This window comes from Aethalodelphis obliquidens, unplaced genomic scaffold (genome assembly GCF_003676395.1).
Source record: "Aethalodelphis obliquidens isolate GAN/ISIS:26980383/991018 unplaced genomic scaffold, ASM367639v1 scaffold49, whole genome shotgun sequence".
NCBI classification, from domain to species: Eukaryota; Metazoa; Chordata; class Mammalia; order Artiodactyla; family Delphinidae; genus Aethalodelphis; species Aethalodelphis obliquidens.
In genome coordinates, this window is record NW_020837993.1 from 7,564,500 (window position 1) to 7,592,206 (window position 27,707).

Sequence of the window (27,707 nt, forward strand, 5' to 3'; positions counted from 1 at the left end):
CCCCCTTCCAGGGAGCCTGTGCAGCCCGCCACTGCCAGGGTCCCAGGATCCAGGGACAACTCACCCAGGAGAATGCACAGAGCACCTTAGGCTGGTGCAACGTCACGCCAGCACTCTGCCGCTGCAGGCTCACCCCGCATTCCATGCCCCACCCTCCCCCCGGCCAGAGTGAGCCACAGCCCCTGAATCAGCGGCAACTTTAACCCCCTCCTGTCTGACTGAAGAACAGATGCCCTCTGACGACCTACAAGCAGAGGCGGGGCCAAATCCAAAGCTGAGCCCCTGGGAGCTGTAAGAACAAAGAAGAGAAAGGGAAATCTCTCCCAGCAGCCTCAGAAGCGTGAATTAAAGCTCCACAATCAACTTGATGTACCCTGCATCTGTGGAATATATGAATAGACAACAAATCATCCCAAATTGAGGAGGTGGACTTTGAGAGAAAGATTTATGATTTTTTCCCCTTTTCCGCTTTTTATGAGTGAGTATGTGTATGCTTCTGTGTGAGATTTTGTCTGTATAGCTTTGCTTCCACCATTTGTCTGAGGGTTCTATCCGTCCGTTTTTTTGTTTGTTTGTTTTTAATTTTTTTCTAAATAATTACTTTTAATTTTGTTTGTTTTTAATGTTTAATTAAAAATTTGTTCGTTTTTAATGTTTTTATTTTTTAAAAAACAAAAAATTAAAATTATTAAAAAAAATTTTCTTAAAAATTACTTTTTATTTTAATAACTTTATTTTACTTTATCTTCATTCTTTCTTTCTTTCCTTCCCTCCTTTAGATAACGAATCATCCCAAATTGAGGAGGTGGACTTTGAGAGCAAGATTTATGATTTTTTTCCCCTTTTCCTCTTTTTGTGAGTGTGTATGTGTATGCTTCTCTGTGAGATTTTGTCTGTATAGCTTTGCTTCCACCATTCCTCCTAGAGTTCTATCCACCCTTTTGTTTTTTTGTTTTTCTCTTAATAATTACTTTTTATTTTAATAACTTTATTATATTTTAGCTTACTTTATTTTATTTTACTTTATCTTCTTTCTTTCTTTTTTTCCTTCCTTCCCTCCTTCCTTCCTTCCTCCCTGCCTCCCTCACTCCCTCCTTTCTTCCTTCCTTCCTTTCTTTCTTTCCTTCTTTGTTTCTACTTCTACTAATTCTTTCTTTCTACATTTTCTCCCTTTTATTTTGAGCCGTGTGGATGAAAGGCTCTTGGTGCTGCAGCCAGGAGTCAGTGCTGTGCCTCTGATGTGGGAGAGCCAACTTCAGGACACTGGTCCACAAGAGACCTCCCAGCTCCACATAATATCAAATGGCAAAAATCTCCCAGAGATCTCCATCTCAACACTAGCACCCAGCTTCACTCAACGACCAGCAAGCTACAGTGCTGGACACCCTATGCCAAACAACTAGCAACACAGGAACACAACCCCACCCATTAGCAGAGAGGCTGCCTAAAATCATAATAAGTCCACAGACACCCCAAAACACACCACCAGATGTGGACCTGCCCACCAGAAAGACAAGATCCAGCCTCATCCACCAGAACACAGGCACAAGTCCCCTCCACCAGGAAGCCTATACAACCCACTGAACCAACTTTAGCCACTGGGGACAGACACCAAAAACAACAGGAACTACGATCCTGCAGCCTGCAAAAAGGAGACCCCAAACACAGTAAGATAAGCAAAATGAGAAGACAGAAAAACACACAGCAGATGAAGGAGCAAGATAAAAACCCACCAGACCTAACAAATGAAGAGGAAATAGGCAGTCTACCTGAAAAAGAATTCAGAATAATGATAGTAAACATGATCCAAAATCTTGGAAATAGAATAGACAAAATGCAAGTAACATTTAACAAGGACCTAGAAGAACTAAAAATGAAACAAACAATGATGAACAACACAATAAATGAAATGAAAAATACTCTAGATTGGATCAATAGCAGAATAACTTGAGCAGAAGAACGGATAAGTGAATTGGAAGATAAAATAGTGGAAATAACTACTGTAGAGCAGAATAAAGAATGAAAAGAACTGAGGACAGTCTCAGAGAGGGGTTCCAGAAGAAGAAGAGAAAAAGAAAGGGACTGAGAAAATACTTGAAGAGATTATAGTTGAAAACTTCCCTAATATGGGAAAGGAAATACTTAATCAATTCTAGTAAGCACAAAGAGTCCCATACAGGATGAATCCAAGGAGAAATATGCCAAGACACATATTAATCAAACTGTCAAAAATTAAATACAAAGAAAACATATTAAAAGCAGCAAGGGAAAAACAACAAATGACACACAAGGGAATCCCCACAAGGTTAACAGCTGACCTTTCAGCAGAAACTCTGCAAGCCAGAAGGGACTGGCAGGACATATTTAAAGTGATGAAGGAGAGAAATCTGCAACCAAGATTACTCTACCCAGCAAGGATCTCATTTAGATTTGATAGAGAAATTCAAATATTTACAGACAAGCAAAAGCTGAGAGAGTTCAGCACCACAAAACCAGCTCTACAACAACTGCTAAAGGAACTACTCTAGGCAAGAAACACAACAGAAGGAAAAGATCTATAATAACGAACCCAAAACAATGAAGAAAATGGGAATAGGAACATACATATCGATAATTACCTTAAATGTAAATGGATTAAATGCTCCCACTAAAAGACACAGATTGGCTGAATGGATACAAAAACAAGACACATATATTTGCTGTCTACAAGAGACCCACTTCAGACCTAGAGACACATACAGACTGAAAGTAAGGGGATGGAAAAAGATTTCATGCAAATGGAAACCAAAAGACAGCTGGAGTAGCAATTCTTCTATCAGACAAAATAGACTTTAAAATAAAGACTATTAGAAGAGACAAAATAGGACACTACATAATGATCAAGGGATCGATCCAAGAAGAAGACATAACAATTGTAAATATTTATGCACCCAACATAGGAGCACCTCAGTACATAAGGCAACTACTAACAGCCATAAAAGGGGAAATCGACACTAACACATTCATAGTAGGGGACTTTAACACCCCCTTTCACCAATGGACAGATCATCCAAAATGAAAATAAATAAGGAAACACAAGCTTTAAATGATACATTAAACAAGATGGACTTAATTCCTATTTATAGGACATTCCATCCAAAAACAACAGAATACACATTTTTCTCAAGTGCTCATGGAACATTCTCCAGGATAGATCATATCTTGGGTCACAAATCAAGCCTTGGTAAAGTTAACAAAATTGAAATTGTATCAAGTATCTTTTCTGACCACAGTGCTATGAGACTAGATATCAATTACAGGAAGAGATCTGTAAAAAATTGAAACACATGGAAGCTAAACAATACACTACTTAATAACGAAGTGATCTCTGAAGAAATCAAAGAGGAAATCAAAAAATACCTAGAAACAAATGACAATGGAGACATGATGACCCAAAATCAATGGGATGCAGCAAAAGCAGTTCTAAGAGGGAAGTTTATAGCAATACAATCCTACTTTAAGAAACAGGAAACATCTCGAATAAACAACCTAACCTTGCATCTAAAGTAATTAGAGAAAGAAGAACAAAAAACCCCCAAAGTTAGCAGAAGGAAAGAAATCATAAAAATCAGATCAGAAATAAATGAAAAATAAATGAAGGAAATGATAGTAAAGATCAATAAAACTAAAAGCTGGTTTTTTGAGAAGATAAACAAAATTGATAAACCATTAGCCAGACTCATCAAGAAAAAAAGGGAGAAGATTCAAATCAATTGAATTAGAAATGAAAAAGGAGAAGTAACAACTGACACTGTAGAAATACAAAAGATCATGAGAGATTACTACAAGCAACTCTATGCCAATAAAATGGACAACCTGGAAGAAATGGACAAATTCTTAGAAATGCACAACCTGCCAAGACTGAATCAGGAAGAAATAGAAAATATGAACAGACCAATCACAAGCACTGAAATTGAAACTGTGATTAAAAATCTTCCAACAAACAAAAGCCCAGGACCAGATGGCTTCACAGGCGAATTCTATCAAACATTTAGAGAAGAGCTAACACCTATTCTTCTCAAACTCTTCCAAAATATAGCAGAGGGAGGAACACTTCCAAACTCATTCTACGAGGCCACCATCACCCTCATACCAAAACCAGACAAGGATGTCACAAAGAAAGAAAACTACAGGCCAATATCACTGATGAACATAGATGCAAAAATCCTCAACAGAATACTAGCAAACAGAATCCAACGGCACATTAAAAGGATCATACACCATGATCAAGTGGGGCTTATTCCAGGAATGCAAGGATTCTTCAATATACGCAAATCAATCAAAGTGATATAGCATATTAACAAATTGAAGTACAAAAACCATATGATCATCTCAATAGATGCAGAGAAAGCTTTCGACAAAATTCAACACCCATTTATGATAAAAACCCTGAAGAAAGTAGGCATAGAGGGAACTTTCCTCAACATAATAAAGGCCATATATGACAAACACACAGCCAACATCATCCTCAATGGTGAAAAACGGAAAGTATTTCCACAAAGATCAGGAACAAGACAAGGTTGCCCACTCTCACCACTCTTATTCAACATAGTTTTGGAAGTTTTAGCCACAGCAATAAGAGAAGAAAAGGAAATAAAAGGAAGCCAAATCGGAAAAGAAGAAGTAAAGTTGTCATTGCTTGCAGATGACGTGATACTATACATAGAGAATCCTAAAGATGCTACCAGAAAACTACTAGAGCTAATCAATGAATTTGGTAAAGTAGTAGAATACAAAATTAATGCACAGAAATCTCTGGCATTCCTATACACTAATGATGAAAAATCTGAAAGTGAAATCAAGAAAACACTCCCATTTAACCATTGCAACAAAAAGAATAAAATATCTAGGAATAAACCTACCTAAGGAGACAAAAGACCTGTATGAAGAAAATTATAAGACTCTGATGAAAGAAATTAAAGATGATACAAATAGATGGAGAGATATACCATGTACTTGGATTGGAAGAATCAATATTGTGAAAATGACTCTACTACCCAAAGCAATCTAAAGATTCAATGCAATCCCTATCAAACTACCACTGGCATTTTTCACAGAACTAGAACAAAAAATTTTACAATTTGTATGGAAACACAAAAGACCCTGAATAGACAAAGCAATCTTGAGAACGAAAAACGCAGCTGGGGGAATCAGGCTCCCTGAACTCAGACTATACTACAAAGCTACAGTAATCAAGACAGTATGGTACTGGCACAAAAACAGAAATATAGATCAATGGAACAGGATAGAAAGCCCAGAAATAAACCTATGCACATATGGTCACCTTACCTTTGATAAAGGAGGCAGGAATGTACAGTGAAGAAAGGAGAGCCTCTTCAATAAGTGGTGCTGGGAAAACTGGACAGGTACATGTAAAAGTATGATATTAGATCATTCCTTAACAGCACACACAAAAATAAGCTCAAAATGGATTAAAGACCTAAAAGTAAGGCCAGAAACTATCAAACTCTTAGAGGAAAATATAGGCAGAACACTCTATGACATAAATCACAGCAAAATCCTTTTTGACCCACCTCCTAGAGAAATGGAAATAAAAACCAAAATAAACAAATGGGACCTAATGAAACTTCAAAGCTTTTGCACAGCGAAGGAAGCCATAAATAAGACCAAAAGACAACCCTCAGAATGGGAGAAAATATTTGCAAATGAAGCAACTGACGAAGGATTAATCTCCAAAATTTATAAACAGCTCATGCAGCTTAATAACAGAAAAACAAACAACCCAATTCAAAAATAGGCAGAAGACCAAAATAGACATTTCTCCAAAGAAGATATACAGACTACCAACAAACACATGAAAGAATGCTCAACATCACTAATCATTAGAGAAATGCAAATCAAAACTACAATGAGATATCATCTCACACCAGTCAGAATGGCCATCATCAAAAAATCTAGAAACAATAAATGCTGGAGAGGGTGTGGAGAAAAGGGAACCCTTTTGCACTGCTGGTGGGAATGTAAATTGATACATCCACTATGGAGAACAGTATGGAGGTGCCTTAAAAAACTACAAATAGAACTACCATATGACTCAGCAATCCCACTACTGGGCATAAACCCTGAGAAAACCATAATTCAAAAAGAGTCTTGTACCAAAAGATTCTTTGCAGCTCTATTTACAATAGCCCAGAGATGGAAACAACCTAAGTGTCCATCATTGGATGAATGGATAATGAAGATGTGGCACATATATACAATGGAATATTAGCCATAAAAAGAAACGAAATTGAGCTATTTGTAATGAGGTGGATAGACCTAGAGTCTGTCATACAGAGTGAAGTAAGTCAGAAAGAGAGAGACAAATACTGTATGCTAACACATATATATGGAATTTAAGAAAAAAAAAATGTCATGAAGAACCTAGGGGTAAGACAGGAATAAAGACACAGACCTACTAGAGAATGGACTTGAGGATATGGGGAAGGGGTAGGGTAAACTGTGACAAAGTGAGAGAGAGGCATGGACATATATACAGTACCAAGCATAAGGTAGATAGCTAATGGGAAGCAGCCGCATAGCACAGGGAGATCAGCTTGGTGCTTTGTGACCACCTGGAGGGGTGAGATAGGGAGGGTGGGAGGGAGGGAGATGCAAGAGGGAAGAGATATGGGAACATATGTATATATATAACTGATTCATTTTGTTATAAAGCAGAAACTAACACACCATTGTAAAGCAATTATACTCCAATAAAGATGTTAAAAAAAAAAAAGAACAAGACAAGGTTGTCTTTGCTCACCACTATTATTCAGCATGGTTCCTGAAGTGCTAGCAACAGCAATCAGAGAAGAAAAAGAAATAAAAGGAATAAAAATTGGCAAAGAAGAAGTAAAACTGTCATTGTTTGCAGATGACATGATACTATACATAGAGAATCCTAAAGATACCACCAGAAAACTACTAGAGCTAATCAGTGAATCTGGTAAAGTTGCAGGATACAAAATTAATGCACAGAAATCTCTTGCATTCCTATACACTAACAATGAAAGATCAGAAAGAGAAATTAAGGAAACAATCCCATTCACCATTGCAACAAAAAAATAAAATACCTAGTAATAAACCTACCTAATGAGTTAAAAGATCTGTACTTAGAAAACTAAAAGACACTGATGAAACAGATAAAAGATGACACAAACAGATGGAGAGATATACCATGTTCTTGGATTGGAAGAATCAATATTGTGAAAATGACTATACTACCCAAAGCAATCTACAGATTCAATGCAATCCCTATCAAATTACCAGTTGCATTTTTTATAGAACTAGAACAAAAATCTTAAAATTTGTATGGAGACAAAAAAGATCCCCAATAGCCAAAGCAATCTTGAGGGAAAAATATGGAGCTGGAGGAATCAGGCTCCCTGACTTCAGACTATACTACAAAGATACAGTAATCAAGACAATATGGCACTGGCACAAAAACAGAAATATAGGTCAATGGAACAGGATAGAAAGCACAGAGATAAACCCACACACCTATGGTCAGCCAAACTATGACAAAGAAGGCAAGGATGTACAATGGAGAAAAGATAGTTTCTTCAATAAGTGGCGCTGGGAAAACTGGACAGCTATCTGTAAAAGAATGAAATTAGAACACTCCCTAACACTATACAGAAATATAAACGCAAAATGGATTAAAGACCTAAACAGAAGAGCAGACACTATAAAACTCTCAGAGGAAAACATAGGCAGAACACACTTTGACATAAATCACAGCAAGATCCTTTTTGACCCACCTCCTAGAGTAATGGAAATAAAAACAAAAATAAACAAACAGGACCTAATGAAACTTAAAAGCTTTTGCACAGCAAAGGAAACTGTAAACAAGACAAAAAGACAACCCTCAGAATGAGAGAAAATATTTGCAAACAAATCAATGGACAAAGGATTAATCTCCAAAATATATAAACAGCTCATGCAACTCAATATTAAAAAAAAAAAACAACCCAATTAAAAAATGGGAAGAAGACCTAAATAGACATTTCTCCAAAGAAGACATGCAGATGGCCAAGAGGCACATGAAAAACTGCTCATCAGCACTAATTATTAAAGAAATGTACATCAAAACTACAATGAGTTATCACCTCACACCAGTTACAATGGGCATCATTAGAAAATCTACAAACAAAAATGCTGGAGAGGGTGTGGAGAAAATGGAACCCTCTTGCACCGTTGATGGGAATGTAAATTGATACAGCCACTTTGGGAGAACAGCATGGAGATTCCTTAAAAAACTAAAAATAGAATTACCATATGACCCAGTAATCCCACTACTGGTTATATACCCAGAGAAAACCATAATTCAAAACGACACATGCGCCCCAATGTTCATTGCAGCACTATTTACAATAGCCAGGTCATGGAAGCAACCTAAATGCCCATTAGCAGATGAATGGATAAAGAAGACATGGTACATATATACAATGGAATATTACTCAGCCATAAAAAAGAACGAAATTGGGTCATTTGTAGAGATGTGGATGGACCTAGAGACTGTCATACAGGGTGAAGTAAGTCAGAAAGAGAAAAACAAATATTGTATATTAACACATATATGTGGAATCTAGAAAAATGGTACAGATGAACCAGTTTGCAATACAGAAATAGAGACACAGATGTAGAGAACAAACGTATGGACACCAAGGGGGGAAAGCGGTGGAGAGGGGGTGGTGGTGGGATGAATTGGGAGATTGGCATTGACATATATACACAAATATATATAAAACAGATAACTAATAAGAACTTGCTGTATAAAAAAAAATGAAATTAAATTAAAAAAAGAAAAGAAATGGCTAGGGAAAGAAGTGTCAGAAACATGAATGCATCCATTCTGCTGAAAAGTTAAGGAACACACAATAAAGTAGCAACTCAAAGAAGGTGAGTTTCGTTCAGGAAGAATTCTTGGATGAAGAAAGATGAATTGAATTTTGAAAATAATTATGGGCACAGCTGGAGGAAAAAGAATGATGCCAATGCTCTAATAAGGTCATGTATAAAGGGGGAGAAATCCCAAGCAATGTCAAAGGGTTGGCAATAAGTTTTGGAATGGTGGATTCATAAAATGACACTATCAGTGAATACCACAAAAATAGGATAGTTGATGTTAGAGGATGGGGAGAGGGTATAAATACCAAGAGAGGAAGCTCATTACAATCAAACAAATGATAGGAAGAAAATATAGATTCTGGAGCAATCTGTATGACACGTTGCAATAGGTTGATGGAAACATGGTGGAAGCTTTGTAAAGAAACTTCATTTCTTGTCAGGAAAGGAACTGCTATTGAAATCCATATGGCCATGACTCCAGGCCTCAGGTGGAGTTTCAAGGATTTGTCAGGCTCACCTTAACCTGTAACATGACTGAGCAAAATTTGCAGGTCTTTCTTCATCCACTGTGTGATGCTTAATACATGTAGAAATGGCACTAGCACTTAGAGAAGATAAAAACGTTGTGTAATTTAGCTGTCAGTTATCACAGTTTGAAAAACTACATTATGATTTTGCATATGTAGAAATAAGCCTCTGAGAAGTTAACTGAAGTGAATCAGATCCTCAAGACAGGAAAACAGTGCAAATTGGACTAGAATGCTGGCATGTCTGAATGCATACCAAACCCTCATGATGGTTATATTCCAAGTGAGAAGATCAGATTCCTAATCCTATCTCTCTTTTCCTTCCCCATATAAGTATTTCCTTAATGCTTTTTCATTTAAAAAGTATGTGCCAACACTCATAAATTGTTAGATTACAAAGTGAATTCCCATCCTCCTGATTTCCCTGTGCCCTCTTTCCCCTTCTCTATTTGCATTGACATAAGAACTTCTATTTCCACTAAATGAGTCATTTGGGACAAGAAAATTAATTTATTTGAGCAGATGTATATAAATGTTGCTCAGAATAGAATCACAAAACTGCCCAGTATTTACATAAGGTCCCTATAATTGATGACCTTTTTATAGTTTTGTGTGAAGAATCCAAGGAGCTGACTAAGAAGCTACATGGGAAATACCAACATGATTAGAAGTACAAGCTCATCTCTTGAATTCCAATTCTGTGGTGACACACAGAGAACCTAGAGGAGGAAAACAGCCACAGAATTCCTCCACCCAACAATGCAGTCTTCATCCTGATTGCGCTGAAAGTCAGCTGATACCATAGTTTGAAAGTGTCAAAATGATGGTATTCAGTATTGTTAATTACAAATGTTTAACTTAATGGGTTTTTTTTTGGGGGGGGGGTTTGGGGTTTTTTTTTTTTTTTTTTTTTGGCCCACACTAGGAAATATCTAAGTTTTAAAATGAAACCAAGAACTTATTCTGAGTTTGTCTTCAGTGGTACCATTCAATTTATATTAGAACTAATCATCTCCACTGTGTGACATTTTCAGACTTCTACTCTGGATCTTTTGAACAAAACGAAGAACACTCTGTTTCAAAAAGCTCACGGCTAAGCATAACTCTTATTTTACGGATCAAAGAATTTCCCTCAAGATATTGCAGATTCTGTACTTCTTTAACAAAGTGAGGGAAAAAGTCGTGATTTGGACTTCAAATTCTTGACAGCAATGGGTAAAGCTTTCCAGGGGAAAAAGAAACACAGCAAGTAAAAGTACCACAGATTTCTCCAAACATAAATGAGTACCCTGATGGAATAGCAAAATATGTGAAAAAGTAAATAAATAACTTGAAAAAAAAGAACTATTTGGACAGGAATTAACTATCTGAAACTTACATGTACATCTTTATAAATGGCACTCTATTTTGAAGAATTTAAAAAGTAAAAAATACATTATCTTTTCTTAGAGAATTTAAAGGCTTTTTTTTTTTTTTTTTTTTTTTTTTTTTTTAAGAAAGGCATATTAGGGCTTCCCTGGTGGTGCAGTTGTTGAGGGTCCGCCTGCCAATGCGGGGGACACGGGTTCGTGCCCCGGTCCGGGAGGATCCCACATGCCGCCGAGCAGCTGGGCCCGTGGGCCATGGCCGCTGAGCCTGTGCGTAAGGAGCCTGTGCGTAAGGAGCCTGTGCTCCACGCCACAGCAGTGAGAAGTCAGCGTACGGCAAAAAAAAAAAAAAAAAAAAAAAAAAAGCATATTAAAACATAAAGGACAAGAGAGAAAGGTAAAGGAGGAGCAAATTTTATGGAGGAACAAAAAAAACAGGCAATTTTCAATGGAAGAAGATGAGAGTCTGGTAAGTTTTTATCTGTCCATTCTTCACAAGAATTTTACAAAATGTCAGAGAAGTAAATGTATTTACTAAGCGTGATAACAAAGCAAAGCTCAAAGACTAATAAATGTGTGCCTGCCTAGAGGTGCACAAATTAGTGCCCTAAAACTATAGTGATGAAGCTTGTCTAAGGAGAAATTGAAGCAGATCTTTATTCATATACTTATTAAGCCTTCAATAGGATATTAAGTGTCTCCTTTGGCCAGGCGAGGACCTACCCTCTGGAGGTATAAAAATGTATAAGCTGCCTGACAAAGACAGGGCCTGGCCCTCAAGAAGCTCACAGTTGAATGAGCAAGATTGAAAAGTTACTCCCAAATTAATACAACTTGTTAGTGCTATTCTAGTGCACAGGGCATTGTGGGAACACAGACGAGTAGCCCCCATCTAGCATAAAGAGCTTCACTCAAGCTCAGAGGCTGATTTACCTTTGCTCTTGTAGAGCATGAACATTATTAACTATTTCCAGGACAGTAGTGAAATGAGGATCTTAACAGACTTTCCACACTGAGAGAGAAACCATAGAATGAAATGAAACTGGTATATGATTCCAGGCAGTCACTGAATAGCCCTATTTTTTCAATGTTCATAACATTTATTTATCAATAAAAAGTTATACATGTTCATTATAAATTATGAGGAAAAGAATTAAAAATAAAAAGAAAACCCACTTCTAATTCAGCCACCCCATTCACTGCTGATATTATAATAGTCTCTGCTCAATTTTTCTGAACCATGCCTAATATTGACCTCTGCATTTCTAAACCTATACTGCTAACTATTCTTAGGAAGCTTTTTATATTTCCTAAGTAATCCCCAAAATATTTTTCTACATTTACACTGAAAAGAACCATGGTGTTTCTCAAGTCTGTGTGTGGGATGCCAATGCTTCCAGAATGAAAGATGTGCTGAGTAATCTCAGAGACAACCTAGCTGATATATCAGAATACATTTGTTTTTACCACCCTGTTATGCACTATCTTATCAACATATGCTTTATCTCTCCAAATAGACAGTAGTATTTGTGTAGGCTGGGATCATCTCTTAGAGTATTTGCATTTTCTATGATTTGGGTATAGTGCTGGGCATATAGTCTTTGTCAAAAATACTTGAAAGATTGATCTGTCAGGTCTCAGACTTGGGTAAAAATTTAACCACACACCCTTGGCCTCACATGCTCAGGGCTTGGCACTCAGTTTAACTGGCTGTAGATGAACAGGGATTTGAGGAAGAGCCACCTCAACCTTCACCTGTGAAATCCTGAGACTTGAACGTTATAAACCTTTTAGACTCTTTCAATGTTAGAACCATAAATTACCTAATTCTTAACACCAATTACCATTATTTGATCCCTGAAACACTTGCATTAGTTGACCCTGGACTTCAGTGAGCTCATATCTGAACCTGAGCTATTATCCTTCTTTTTTATTTTTTCAATGTTCCATAGGGAAAGTACTGTGAGGGTGGCCTTCCCCCCCACCCTGAGGTGACAGTATGATATAATGACACTTGGGTCACAATGTCATGAGCCATTGTCCAGAAAGTGATAAGCCCCTTGTCCACCAATCCATCCTTGAATGCTGAGGTTGGATTCAATCTGGCCAGATGGAAAGTGGCCAGCCAGGCTGAGATATTTACCCCAAACTGTCCACACAGAGCTATTTTAAGAACCCTGAACAGAATGAAAAATCACAAAGCAGCAGCAAAACTCAATGTGATGCTCTCCTGCAGAATTAGTTCCCCTGATAGAATTTGTTTTCTATATTCCTCAGTTTGCTGCTTAAAAAAAAAAAAAAAAAAAAAAAAGCAGCCTTTTTTGTTTTGTTTTTTTTCCTCTTCCCTTCCCTTAGGGCCTCAGCTTGTGTCTGTGTGTAAGTCCTGGGGTCTTGGGTGTCAAATGTCAGGCCTTGTACTGAGCTGTCAAAGAGAAGAATGGGCTGAGATGATTGATGACTGGGAGGCCTGAAACCCAAACCTCCACTGCAAATGCTTCTTTTACAAAAAAGCTGGGGCTACCCACAGTGCCTATATTCAAGGTCACTTCGCATACCATTACACCCACTGCTTTCGGCTCCCAACAAGCCACGCCATTCACACTGGGCCTGACTTCTCTTCTGAGCCGGCTCACTCTCTCCCTTCCATGCCTCCTCTGCTCCTCTAACAAGCCCTTGCCCAAAATGTTGGAATACCTAATCCCAATCAAATAAAAAAATAAACAAAAAGATAGGATCTTTTTGTTTTGATTTGTCTTGTTTTTCTTCAGGCTACATTTGCTCTGAGAAGTCATGGACTGGAGCTTTCTGGAGCGCAAGTCAGATGACAAGATTATTAATGGGAGCAGAGCAATGTCATATCTGATTCATGCATATTCATGAAGGGAGCCACACAGCTGGGACCATGCGCTGTGGAGAGGGAAAATAAAGAGTACTCTACCCCTCACCCCAGGCATGAAGAATGTCATTGTGAAGATGAGGATCCTGACTGGAAAAGTTTAAGTGACTGTACCCTTTATTTTGAAAAGAGGGGGATAGAATTTGCAGAAACAACAATAGCAACATAACAATCTTTGTTTACTCTGGCCATACTCAGAAACTCAATTCTGATGTAAAACCTCATACCTAAAATCACCTACCTGGAAGCTCTCCTGGTAGAAGTAACAAAAGGACAACCTTTGCAAATGGTGTCAACAAAAGAAGTAAATATGATGAGACAAAATACCCAAAAAGCCAAAAAACAGAAAAAGAAGAAATCAGTGAACAGAAAGAAGTTCATCATGACCACTAAAACATGGAATAGGCTCACAGTAGAAGAACAATTATGATTAGTTATAAATTAAACAATGTAAAAATTGAAGAGCGATAATTCTAGTTGCTTACCAGAACCAGGATCAAATCTTCTTTCAGATCCAATAAAATAATAGCCAGGAAATCATTTGTGTTCTTTTTGTAGCACAGGCACATGAAGAAGCTGTGGAGTGCACCATGGTACCACTTTGGGAGCTCCACACAGTATCACAGAGCTTGCTGATCACAGCTGAGAGACTGACCAGTGAAGAACGTGAATCACAAAGTCTGTTGGACACCCAAATGGAAAAAATAGAAAGTCCTCAAGAGGCCATACCAGCACTTGTATAAGAGTAACTGTTGGGAAGCTCTTTACTTGGCCACCCAACCTAGCCCAACAGCCACAGGCTGCAGTGACCAGTTGGAAGAGACCAAAGAGCAGATGTCCCCAAACAATAAAGGTTGTTGTATCAGATATTTCCCCTTCCCAATTTATGAATCACCTTAAAGTTCACACTGGGTACTCTATATAGTGAAGAATTCTCATGTAGCGTCACCTCAAGTTGTTGACACCATAAAAACAGTAATAATGGTTGGATTTAAAAACACTGTTCTCCAAAATTGGACCAACCCACCACGGAGTAGGGGCAGACATACTCTAGACTGCTTTCTTTCCCCTCCTCAATCTGAGCACTCTTTACCAACACGTGTGCCTGTCTTAAAATTGCTCTCATCCCCCTTAGGAAGCTTAGAGAATTCGATGTATTGGGTAGGCTTATCAATTAGACTAAAATGTTTAATGACATTTGACCCATGTTTAAATCTATACCAAAAACTAAATTCAAAATATAAAATAACAGGCACAAAGTTATTCAATGCAATGTTATTTATATCAGCATAGAAAAGAAAACAAATAGAATGAAAAAAATGCGTTCAATGTTAAACCATAGACAAATGATTAAGTAAATGACGATTCATCAACTGGAAGTAATCAATTGATATTTTCATATTCTGATCAATTTTTGACAGGAAACAAGGCAGGATACTATTTTAAGACTATATCTCTTGGAATAATGTAAATAGCATATTATTTCAGAAATTTTGAGTAAATGTCAGTCATTGGAGTAATGAGACTCATGGTATATATTCATGATATTGCATATTGAGATAAAATAATAAATATGCATCTACCCATTTACTATCACCCATAAAATGATAAAATAGATGACAAGTAATTTGAGTCAATGAGCCACTTTCTCTCATATCTCCAGTTTCTTGTTCCAAGTTAATTCCATTTGGGAAATATTGAATGAGTGGAAGGGGATGTCAAGCAAGTGATCATTATTAATTTGTAGCTTTATATAGATAAATGAAAATTTGACCCCAATTTTCCTTGTCAACTAACTCTGAGTAGTATTAAAACATTGACAGAAGACATATGATTTTCAGTTTTTTGTAGATATGAAAAGTGACTTATTTTCCCCTTCTTTTTCTTATTTATGCCATATGTCAAACATATATGTTTCTTTCAAACAATGATATGAGTTGCAGGGACCCAAATTTTAATCAACCTGAGGTCAAAGTTTGGAGTTTTGTATAGTTAATAGTTTTTCCTTTAAATTTTGTCAAAAATATGGGTACTGTAGTTAGTTAAATTATATTAAATGGTTTATATTACACCTTTATTAATAAATATTAAATGTTTTTTAATAGAATGCTAAAAATACATTAGGTTTTATAGAATGTGAAAAATGTATTAGGCTTAACATAAAATTTACTAACTTTAAAAGTTTGTGTCTAACAATAATAGAGAAATATGTCCTGGAATTTTGCTCCCCTTCCCAACTCTCACCTCTCTCTCTCTCTCTCTCTCAGGAAAAAGGAGCATCAGAGAAGATTATGCAATCTCACTATGCATTGCTAAAAGCCTTGGGGGAAGTAAAGAAGGAAAAGAAAGAGGACTTCAGAGAAGATCTAAGAGAGCAATTCTGCCACCCTTATTCTCCTGCTGTCCTGAGAAGCTGGTTCTATGCTGAGGGTGCCCCTGGTTGGGGGGAACCTCGGGGAAGCATCCCTAAGCACAAAATTTTGGAGGCTGTGCTAATTTTTGGACCATGGTTTTCAGGAGCAGATTCAGGAACCAGCCAGCAGGAGAGGCTGGGGCAAAGCCTGGATCTGACTCAGACATGCCTGTGAGGTAAAGGCAGGCATTTAGCCCGAAGTTGGGTAGGTACCAGAGAATGAAGAAGACACAAATACCTGAGTGCTTGGAACCAGGCAGAAGTTCTAAACTGAGGATCAGGCAGAGCAAGCCAGACAGCAGCAGTGAAGGCCAAGTCTGCATTATCAAGTGACAGATGGGAAAGTTGAGGCAGCCCATGGCCCCAGCCAGGAAGCCCCTCAGTTGCAATTGTTAACCTTGGCTGCATATTAAAAACACCTGGGGAGCTCTTAAAGCCTACTAAACTGAAGCCCCACTCCAGTCCAATTAAATCAGAAACTCTGGAAGTCCAAGACCAGGAACCTTTTAAAGGATACTTTTTAAAGTTCCAAAATTTAAACTGGGGGCTAGCCTATTGCTGGGTGAGGGTGAGCAGATAGTTGGGATGACTGCAGAGAAGGGTCACATATCTCCACAGAGCTTGCGGTCAGCCTGGAGGTGGTGGGTAACCAGCCTCAGTTTTTACTTTGTACCTAGTCTGCAACCTACCTCCTCAGGCCTGGGGGGAGGGATGGTTCCAGGAATAACAAGCCGCTCTTTCAGAGTTTACCCATTACTATATTTACTCCACAAAATTACACATGAGGCAGATAGTTCCTATAGGTCCTATAGCTACCAAACGTGTGAGGGGATGAGGGTGGTATGGAATTTGAAGGCAGATATGTTTCAGTGCTACACCCACGGTTGAAGCCGCTATGACACCCAGCATCCAGGACCACTGCATCACAGAGGTAAGGGTGGACTAGCCAGTGTCAAGGGAGTACCATCGTGATTATAAATGTCTTGAAGGCAAATCAACCTGTTATTTCTTACATGCCTTATACTCCCTCAGTGGCAATATGCTTCAGCAATAAATGTCTGCTTGTCATTATGAGGCAGGTACCTGTTCTATGTCTTGGCTTTCTCACCTGTCAAGCAGGGATTGCCAAACTAAGCTGTCTTAAAATAAGATATAATGATAGTTGCAAATCATTTTCAAAACAAAAGCTGGTAATAATCTCATTTAAATATGTAACAGCAGTGTCTTTCTTCACAACAAATGTAAGAATGGCTAAAAATTCAGACCCCAGTCTCAGTATTTTTCTGGAGATTTGTTGGCATGCCAGTTTCAGGAATGGCTTTGTGATGAATGGCTCAGTTTATATGCAAGTGAGATATTATCAGTTACTTAGATTGATGCACACCCAATGTGAATTTTAAAAATGTCTATGGCACACCTAAGTTCCTCAGGCCCTCAAATTCTTCTGTGCTTTGCATATGAAGATTTAATAAAATGTAGATACTGGAAATCATCCTAACGTGATACAGTCTTTGAGGAGCAGAGCAAAACAAAATTATGTAATATCATATCTACAGTGTTAAAAGGATAAACAGCACTCTCCCTGTCCCAATACATAAATGTGAATATGTTAAATAAAATATATCTGCCCAGATACACAGGTTAGTAAACTAGGAGTCAGACGATGCTTATTAACCTCCACATAAACAATAAGTGAAAGCCAGATTTCTAATCCAACTTTATCTGAATCCAACACACAAGCTTGTCTGACCTACGTCATTAGGGAAATCCTAAATTTCTTTACATAACCAAATATCCTTTTAAGACTAAACATGTTTCTTTTATTTAAAAACAACACAAAATAAACCCTAGCTTATAATTTCTATCTGAAAATGTATTTTCCTTTTTGCTTCCTTCATATCATTATGGATTTTGTATATATTATATTTTGAAGAATGCAGAAGAGAACTTTTACCTAATCCTCCCTTCTTGGCAGTAGAACCCTGACAGTTATCTGGACACTTGGTCATCCTGAATGAAGACTACATTTATCAGCTTCCCTTGTATCTAAGTATGGCCATGTGTTTAATTTACAGACAAACAAATGTAAATAAAAGTGTGTATAACTTTCTAGGAATATACAAAGTGAAAGGCATGCTTTTTGTTTCTTTCCTTCTTCCTGTTGGCAGAAATATGGATGTGGTTGATGATGGAGCAGCCATCTTGTGCCGTGAGGTAGAAGGCACATATTAAGGATGACAAAGAAGCCAGGAGATAGATGGAGTCATCATCCTATTCCTGGATTGCCTAAGTTTTCAAAAGCTATTTTTTAAACCAGGGATAGGCAAATTACATCCCACCCTTCCAAATCCAGTTCACCATCTGGTTTTGTAAATTAAGTTTTATTGGATCACACTAATGCCGTTCATTTAGATAGCATCTATGACTGACTTGACCTCACCAAGGCAGAATTGTGTAGTTGCCAGCATGTGGCCTGCAAAACCTAAAATATTCACTATTTGACCCTTTACAGAAAACACTTGCTGACCCTGGGTTTAAACCACCATTCATTTAGATTTTCTGTCACTCAAAGCTAGAACTAATTCAAGTTAATAGAGAGGCCTTCGATATATGCCATGTTAAAAAATTGAAAAATTTTCCAGATTACAGTAGGGTACCATAAAAGTTTTATTTATTTATTTTTGGTAGGTTTTATTAGGGTATAATTACTTATATTTAAGGAGGAAAATTTGATCAATTTGATATAAGTACACTCCTATGGAAACTATCACCACAGTTAATGAACATATCCAGCACCACCAAAAATTTTCTCATCACCCTTTGTAATCTGTCATTCCTGTCACCGCCATCCCAAACAGCCATAAAACTTCTCCCTGTTTGTATGTTCTAGTTTTTTTTTATAAATTGTAGATGTTATGCATTTATAGAGTCATACAATACGTTCCCTTTTTTGACCTGGCTTTATTCACACAGCATAATGATTGAGATTTATCCTTGGTCTCATGTTCTGGTATGTTTCATAGTTCTTTTTTTTTCTTAATAGTAAGTATTTTATTGTATGGTTATAACATAATGTGTTTATTCATTCACATGTTGATGATATTGAGGGTTTTCTTTCCCCCAATTACTGACTATTACAAATAAAGCTATCATGAGCATTTATGCATTCAAGCACAAGTTTGTGCATGGACAAAGGTTTTTGTATCAATTAGGTAAATATTTAAGTGTGAAATGGCTGTGTTGTATGGTAGGTATTGGTTAACTTTTTAAGAATATGTTAAACTGTTTTCCAAAGTAGTTGTACCACATGACAATTTCAACAGCAGCATATGGAAATATCAGTTCTACACATCCTTACCAATACTTGATATAGTCAATCTTTTGGATTACAGTAAAGTAAATAGGTTTGTAATTGTATTTCATTGTAGTATGAATTTGTATTTCCCTGGTGACTAATGGTATTGAGCTTCTTTTCATATGCTTACTGGACACTCATATATTATTTGGTGAAGTATATTAAAGTATTTTGTCCATTTTTAATTGGGCTGTTTGACTTATTATTATTGAGTTATAATATATATATATTTAAATAAATATGTGTTTTAAAACTATAAATATATCTCTAAGCATTGCTTTAGCTTCATTTCATAAATTTTGATATTTTCTTTTTCATTCATTTAAAAATATTTTATAATTACACCTGTGATTTCTTTTTTAACCCATGGATTATTTAGTAGAAGTGCATTATCTAATCTCAAGATATTTGAGGGTTTCCCAAATATCTTTCTGTTATTAATTTCTAATTTAATTTATTTGTGATCAAACAGAACACTTTGTATTATTTCAGTCCTTTTAAATTTATAGAGTCCTTTATGGTCTAGCGTATGGTCTATCCTAAAGAATGTCTCATGCAACCTTGAAAAGAAAGTATATTGTGCTGTCATGAGATGATGCATAACAAAACTGTCAGTGAGGTCAAAATGGTTGATGGTGTGATTCAAGTCTTTTATTTATTTATTTTAATTAATTTATTTAATTTTGGCTGTGCTGGTTCTTTGTTGCTGCATGTGGGCTTTCTCTAGTTGCGGCAAGCGGGGGCTACTCTTTGTTGCAGTGCACGGGCTTCTCATTGAGGTGGCTTCTCTTGTTGCAGAGCACAGGCTCTAGGTGCATGGGCTTTGGTAGCTGTGGCACGCAGGCTCAGTAGTTGTGGCTTGTGGGCTATAGAGTGCAGGCTCAGTGGTTGTTGTGCATGGGCTTAGTTGCTCCACAGCATGTGGGATCTTCCCGGGCCAAGGCTTGAACCCATGTCCCTACATTGGCAGGTGGATTCTTAACCATGGCACCACCAGGGAAGTCCCTAAGTCATTTATATCACTGGAGATTTCTCTTTTTTGGGAGCAGGGTATTGAAATATTATTGTTGAATTATATTTTTCTTTTCACTTCTACCAGGTTTCTGTTCATGTTTTCTGGGTCTATCTTGTTGTTAGATGCGTATACATCATATTTATCATACCTTCCAGATATACTGACCTCTAACAGCATTTCTTTTTATAAAGTCCATGTTTTCTAATATTTATATATAGCTACTTCATGTCTCTCATGGTTAGTGTTTCATGGTATGTCTTTATCTATCCTCTTACTTCTACATGTTTGAGTCATTTCCTTTTACTTCTACATGTTTGTGTCATTGAATCTAAAATGTATTTCTTGTAGACAGCATGTAGTTGAACCTTACTTTTTTATTCAGTCTGACAATTGCTGACTTTTTATTGGAGGATTAGTCCATTTATGTGTAATATAATTATTGATGTGATTGAATTTATATGTGCCATGTTGCTCCTTGGTTTAATATGTCTTGTGTCTCTCTTTGTTACTCTTTCACTTTTTGTTACTCTGATTCTCCTGTCCTGCCTTGTTATTATATATATAGATAATTTTGATATATATATTTGATATGAAGTACAAAATGGTATAATACATGTGATACTTTATATATATATATGTACATGGTATTATATATATGTATTTTTAGTATTATATATAGTATTATATGTGTTTGGTATATATGTATGTATGTGTGTGTATGTATATATATAAATATGTACATAATATATATATATATATTATGTACATATATATATTTCCAAACGCTAAATCATAGCAAAGGAGAAACAGATAAAGTAACAAAAATTATAAATAGCAAAATGACAGATATGTACCTATATCTCTCTATCACCATTTTTAGTTTCTCTAGTGATTGCATACATACTATTAGTTATTTTCTATGGATCTAATAATCATTATAACAAATTAGATTAATTCTTGTAAGATATAGAAACTTTGTTACAATATAGCTTCATTTCCTCCACCTTTATTTTTACTGTTCCTGTCACATGTATGGTATTGATATATCTTATACATTCAACCATACTGGTCTATAATGATTGCGGTATGCAATCTTGTGCCATTGAAAGAAGGAAATGAAAACAGAAAAAATTATATAGTCTTGTATATTTATCCACATATTTATCATTTCAAATTCTCTTAATTTATTTCTGTGGATTTGAATTAATGTCTGATGTCATTACTTTTAGCCTGAAGAACTTCCTTTTGTATTTCATGTAAAATAGATCTTTGTTTACCTGGCTTATTTTAGCTATTAAGGTGGATATTTTTTGCTAATATAATGAGATATAACTAATATCTTTTAGTTACACCACACAAATTTTGATATGTTGTATATTTATTAAAAATACTTTCTAATTTCCCTCATGAGTCTGTCCTTGACCCATGAATTATTTAGAAGTGTGCTGTCTAATTTTCAGAAATTTGTTTTTTCCTACATATTTTTTTATTGATTTCAAATTTAATGCTTTTGTGATCAGATAATATACTCTATATGATTTTGATCCTTTTAAATTTAATGAGAATTGTTTTATATCCTAATATATGATCTGTTTTAGTGACTGTACCATGTGTACTTGAAAAGAATATGTAAGGTGTAGTTGTTGGACGTAATGCTCAGAAATGTTAATTAGATCAAGGTGCTTGATAGAGGTTTTTAGGTCTTCTATTTTCTTTTTGTTTTCAATGTTAATACACTATCTTTTTGAATTTTATTTTACTTTATTTTTATACAGCAGGTTCTTATTAGTTATCTATTTTATACATATTAGGGTATATATGTCAATCCCAATCTCCCAATTCATCCCACCCCACCCCCCACAGCTTTCCCCCCTTGGTGTCCATACATTTGTTCTCTTCATCTCTGTCTCTATTTCTGCCTTGCAAACTGGTTCATCTGTACCATTTTTCTAAATTCCACATATATGCCTTAATATACAATATTTGTCTTTCGCTTTCTGACTTCTGTTTTCTTACTGATTTTGTCTTGTTCTTTTATTAATTCATGAGAACCAACAGTTGTTAATACACAACTACTACATAGTTGTGAAATTGTCTATGTCTCTCTCACTTTTCATTTATTGTAATTTGAAGCTATATTACTGAGTACATGGATATTGATAATGTTTCTGTCTTCCTTCTGAATTGTCCCTTTTATCATTTTGATTTTTTAAAATTTTATTGAAATATTTATTTTTATTTCTAGTAGTACTCTTTTTCCTTGGCTTTATTTTATAAACAGTAATGCATACTTTTTCTTGACAATTTTTTTTACACTCATTTACTTTCAGTATGTTATTTTTATTTTTAAAATGTGTTTCTTGTAGGCAGCACAGAGTGGAGTCTTTTTTTAAGCTACTCTGGCCAATTTTTCTGCCTTTTTCTTAAATCAGAGTGTTTAAACCATTAACCTTTAATACAATCATTGATTGGGTTGGATTTATATCCATGATGTTATTAGTTTCTTTTTATTTCATCTAGTTTTTCAATTCCTCATTTTCTGTGTTCTTTTGAATTACTTGGAGATTTAAAAATATTTTATTTTATTTATTGAATATTTGTCTATATCTCCTTGTGTTACTTTTAGTGATTGCTCTAGAGATTTCAGTATACATACTTAATCTTTTACCTATCACTTTCACCTAAAGTGATATTGTATCACTTTATGTAAAATGAAAATCTTTGTAGCTACATTAGTTCCTTTCTCCACCACACTCATCTTCATCTTATAATTATCATACACATTACTACTGCATACATCAAGTATTTCAACAATATAATATTTTTTGCTTTAATAATCAAGTATACATTTTTTGTTTTAGTGAGTAAATGTAATATTTTATATTTATCCTGCTATTTGTTATTTCTCTTACTTTTCCTGTATTCCCCCAAATTCAAATCTCTGTATTATTTTTCTTCACCTTGAAGAAATTCCTTCAGCATTTCATGTAATGCAGGCTTGCTGAGTTTAAGGTTATTTTTTAGTTTTCATTTATTTTTAAACTTATTTTTCACCTTCATTTATGAAGAATATTCTTATTGGAATAAGAGTTAACAGTTCTGAGTTGACAGTTCTTTCTTTCAGTGCTTTAAGGATATTAAAAGAGAAATCCACCATCATTCAATTTGTTCTTCCACTGTATGTAATGTCATTTTTCTAGATTTTTCTTTATCTTTGATTGTGAGCTGATTATAATATACTTACTTATAATCATCTTTGATTTTATCCAAGTTGAAATTTCCCAATCTTCAATCTGTAAATGCATGTCTTTCACAGAATTTAAGAAGTTTCCTACTATTATTGCTTTAAATATTTTTTTCAGCCCCAATATCCTTCCACTCTTTTTCTGAACTTCAATTACATGTATGATCGACCTCTGATACTGTTCAAACAAGCTTCAGTTCATCTTTTTTTTTTCAATCTTTTCTTTCTCATTTTTAGGATAATTTCTACTGACATACCCTCAAGCTTGTTTACTCTTTCTTCTGTGGTCAGTATTCTATAATTGGGTCCAACTAGTAATTTTTAAATGTCTTACATTGTATTTTTCAGTTCTAAAATTCACATTTAGTTCTTTGTATAATTCCTATTTCTGTTGACAATTTCTCATTTTTGTTACTCATTTCAAGTGTGTTTTTCTTTACATACATATGAATAAAAGCTGTTTTAAAGTATGTGTCTGATATTTCCAGCATTTGGGCTAACCTCAGACTTGGCATATGTTAATTTTTACCTTTGAGATTTTGTCACATTTTATTATTTTTTGTTATTGTTGTTATTTGTTTTGGTTTTATATCAATTAATTTTGGATTGCACCCTGGATATTGTGAATGTTAAGTTGTTGGACACTGTACTTTGTTAAAATCCTCTGGAGAATATTAATGTTTTGCTTTCAGCAAGCATTCAATCTATTTAGGTTTCAATTGTAAGTTGTGTCTTCTCGTTTGTGGGAAGTGGTTCAATTATTAGATTAAATTCTCTAAGTCTTTGATATGCAGATTTGACACTGCCCTATGCATGAACAGCTAAGAAGTTAGACAGATACTTGTGCAGATAGTTCAGTTGAGTACTACAGTCATTCACAACTTTTGGTTTGTATTTATTCCATATGTGTACTCTTCAAGGACTGCACTGAAAGAGTTGTATGTGTCATTCAATTCTCCTCATTTATCTCAGCCTTAGCTAAGCTACTGTAGGTCTGTCCCACAAAGATGTAGATCAAGGTGTAGGCTAACACTTGCATGTCTTATACATAGAATTAGAGGCTCCTCTTTTCTTCCTTTCAGCATCCATTTCTCAATAATATCTTACCTTGAGAGTACTCTTTTCCTGGTTCTTTTGGCCAGGGTTTCATTCAAAGTTTTAGCTGAAGACTCCACCACTGCTGCCATGCTGAGAGATAACTGCTGCCATGCTGAGAGATAATGTATGATAAGATAGAAAAAAAAAATTCAGGAAACTCATCTCTATACAGTTACTTCTCCAAGTTTTGGCTCTACTTCACCTTCTTTGTTAACTTTTCAGAGTACTCAAGTAGTCATTTTTGTATTTCATCCAAAGATTTTAATTGCAATTAGCAGAAGGAATAGGTTAGAGTGGATCTTCAGTATCAAGCTGATACCTTCCTATCTCCTACCCTATAGAAGTTTTTTAAATAAGAAAAGGTAGTTGGTTGCTATGTGAAACATGTACATGTCAACAGAGCTGTTTTAATCTAGATAAAAGCTAAAGGTGGCAATGGGATAGAAAACAAAAGTGGATTAAGAGTAAGAATTGACAGGACAATAGAAATGATTGAATATGAAGGATGGGAGAGAGGAGGAATCAGGCATGAAGCCCTGGTTCTGATTCAGTTTGACATAACATTGGCAGTTCTCTTCATTAAAATGGGGAGAAAAGAAAGAATTTGAGGGATGGGTACAATATGGAATCTCAATGTGGACATGTTAAGTTTGGGGTGTCCATGGGCCATCATATTGGAGAGGTTTAGTAAGAAATTGATAGAATCACTAGCATAAAACAGGTACTCCATACATATGATGAACAAATTAAATTGAAATTTACCTTTAACAGAAAGGTGCTATGGGACTATCTTGGCTTCTAAATATAGGCCATTATCATATGCTTCATTTTTCCTCTGCTTTACCTAGCAATGAAACATTTGATTAACTACTGGAGGTATTGACATTTCACTTCCCACCAGCACCATCAGTCATTGTTTTGGATTTAAACATTACAAATGGAATCCACTATTTTTGTTCTACTCTAGTGGTTTCTTGTTCTCAACATTGAGACTTTGGGGATTTCATGGACGACACGGTATAGCAGTACTATGTACTTGTAGTTGTGTACTAAATACTAAGATGATGCCTTTTGATTAATTCAAATATTGCATTTACAATGGTCTGATAAAAGGATCTAACAATTAAAACTGCATCTGCACACCATAGAAAGTTAGTAGCATCTAATAATTGTCAGTAATATAGAGAGACAAAAAATAGTTTGGTAAATGGAAGGGGCAGAAAGAAAGGACTAATATTTATTGAGTCTTTTGAAGTGGCAACTCATTCATATCTGTTATTATATTCAAGCTTCATGTAATCCCTTGAAATTGATATTATTAGATCTAATTAGAAAGTAAAGCAATTGAGACTAAGAAAATGGAACCACTTGCCCAAGATCACATAGCTAGTAATCAGCAGAGTCTAAACTGAAACTTATTCTACCTTCAAAGGAGATATTTTAGGGCTTCCCTGGTGGCGCAGTGGTTGAGAGTCCGCCTGCCGATGCAGGGGACACGGGTTCGTGCCCCAGTCCGGGAAGATCCCACATGCCGCAGAGTGGCTGGGCCCATGAGCCATGGCCGCTGAGCCTGCACGTCCAGAGCCTGTGCTCTGCAACGGGAGAGGCCACAACAGTGAGAGGCCTGCGTACCGCAAAAAAAAAAAGGAGATATTTTAAAATATTTGAAGATATCCTTGTTCTGCCTATGTTAGCCTAAAAATGTGAACATCTGCATAAATGATTTGGAAATTCTCAAACCATTTAGTATCTCATCTGTACTTTCATAAAAATCTAAGGACAAGTTAGGACCTTAAGATTACAAAGTATTGAAGCAATGCCTCTAACCACTATTTATGATTAGTCAGCCTCACAGCTTTTTAGCCTGGAGGAAAAGTTTTCTCACACTCCGTTTTGTCCAAACATATTAAGGACTATTTTGATTTATTTGTTTTAGATTTTGATTCTACTAAAAACATCAGTCCAGACAATTGCATTTAAAGGCTAAAATTAAGACCCTACATTCTGTGCTGGCTTGACATCTAGGGAAACTGAGAGGGGCTTGAATGACCTAACTGCAGGTTTTCCTCCCCACTATGCTTACCGGTATAAATTTCCTTAGCCAAACAACCCTCCCTATCAAGAGGACCAGGCATAGTTCTTACCTACCTCTGAGTAGCAGATTTTAGTTCCCTGCCAGTCTGTTGAGTTATTCAAACAAGCCAATCACATTTTCCTGCAGGAACCGTGGGTCACCTCACCCTCTTGATACTACAAAGGCTGACTCCCACAGACTTACTTTTTCACTCTGTTCCTGAATGCAACTTCCATGTGGCCCTGTAGAGCATGCACTGTCTTTCTCCCCCAGGCTGTGAGCATACGTGACATAAACTGCCGTCAATCTCATCTGCCCGGTGACTTTTGTTGGCCATTCTAATAAGCCTAGAGTGGGAATCCCTCCCTCACTAATAAGGTGAATAGGAGGTGACTGAAACAACAACATCATCAAGGAATTATTTTTATTAAGTAAGGATTTTTATTTGTAATTCCATTGACCCGGGAGCCATCCAGAGTTTCAGAGAAGCCTTGAAGCTTCTGACACAAAAAGTGGTCTCTTATTTCACTGATGTCCTGAACAAGAAATCAGAGGAAGAGGAATAAAAAACTTCAAGAAGTCCTACCTTGTTTTATTGTACCTGCCTTATGACTGGAAAGGGAGAAATATAAACCTGGAATCTGAAGTGTTACCTTGTGGAATAATATAGCACAGTGGCTAATGTTGCAGACTTAGGAATCAGATAAATTGGGTTCAAGTCCTGGCTCCCATATATACAATCTCTGTGACATCGGCAAGTTAACATTTCGGTGACTCATTTTCCTTATCTGTATAGTACAAAAATAATTACACCTGTTGGTGCTTTACA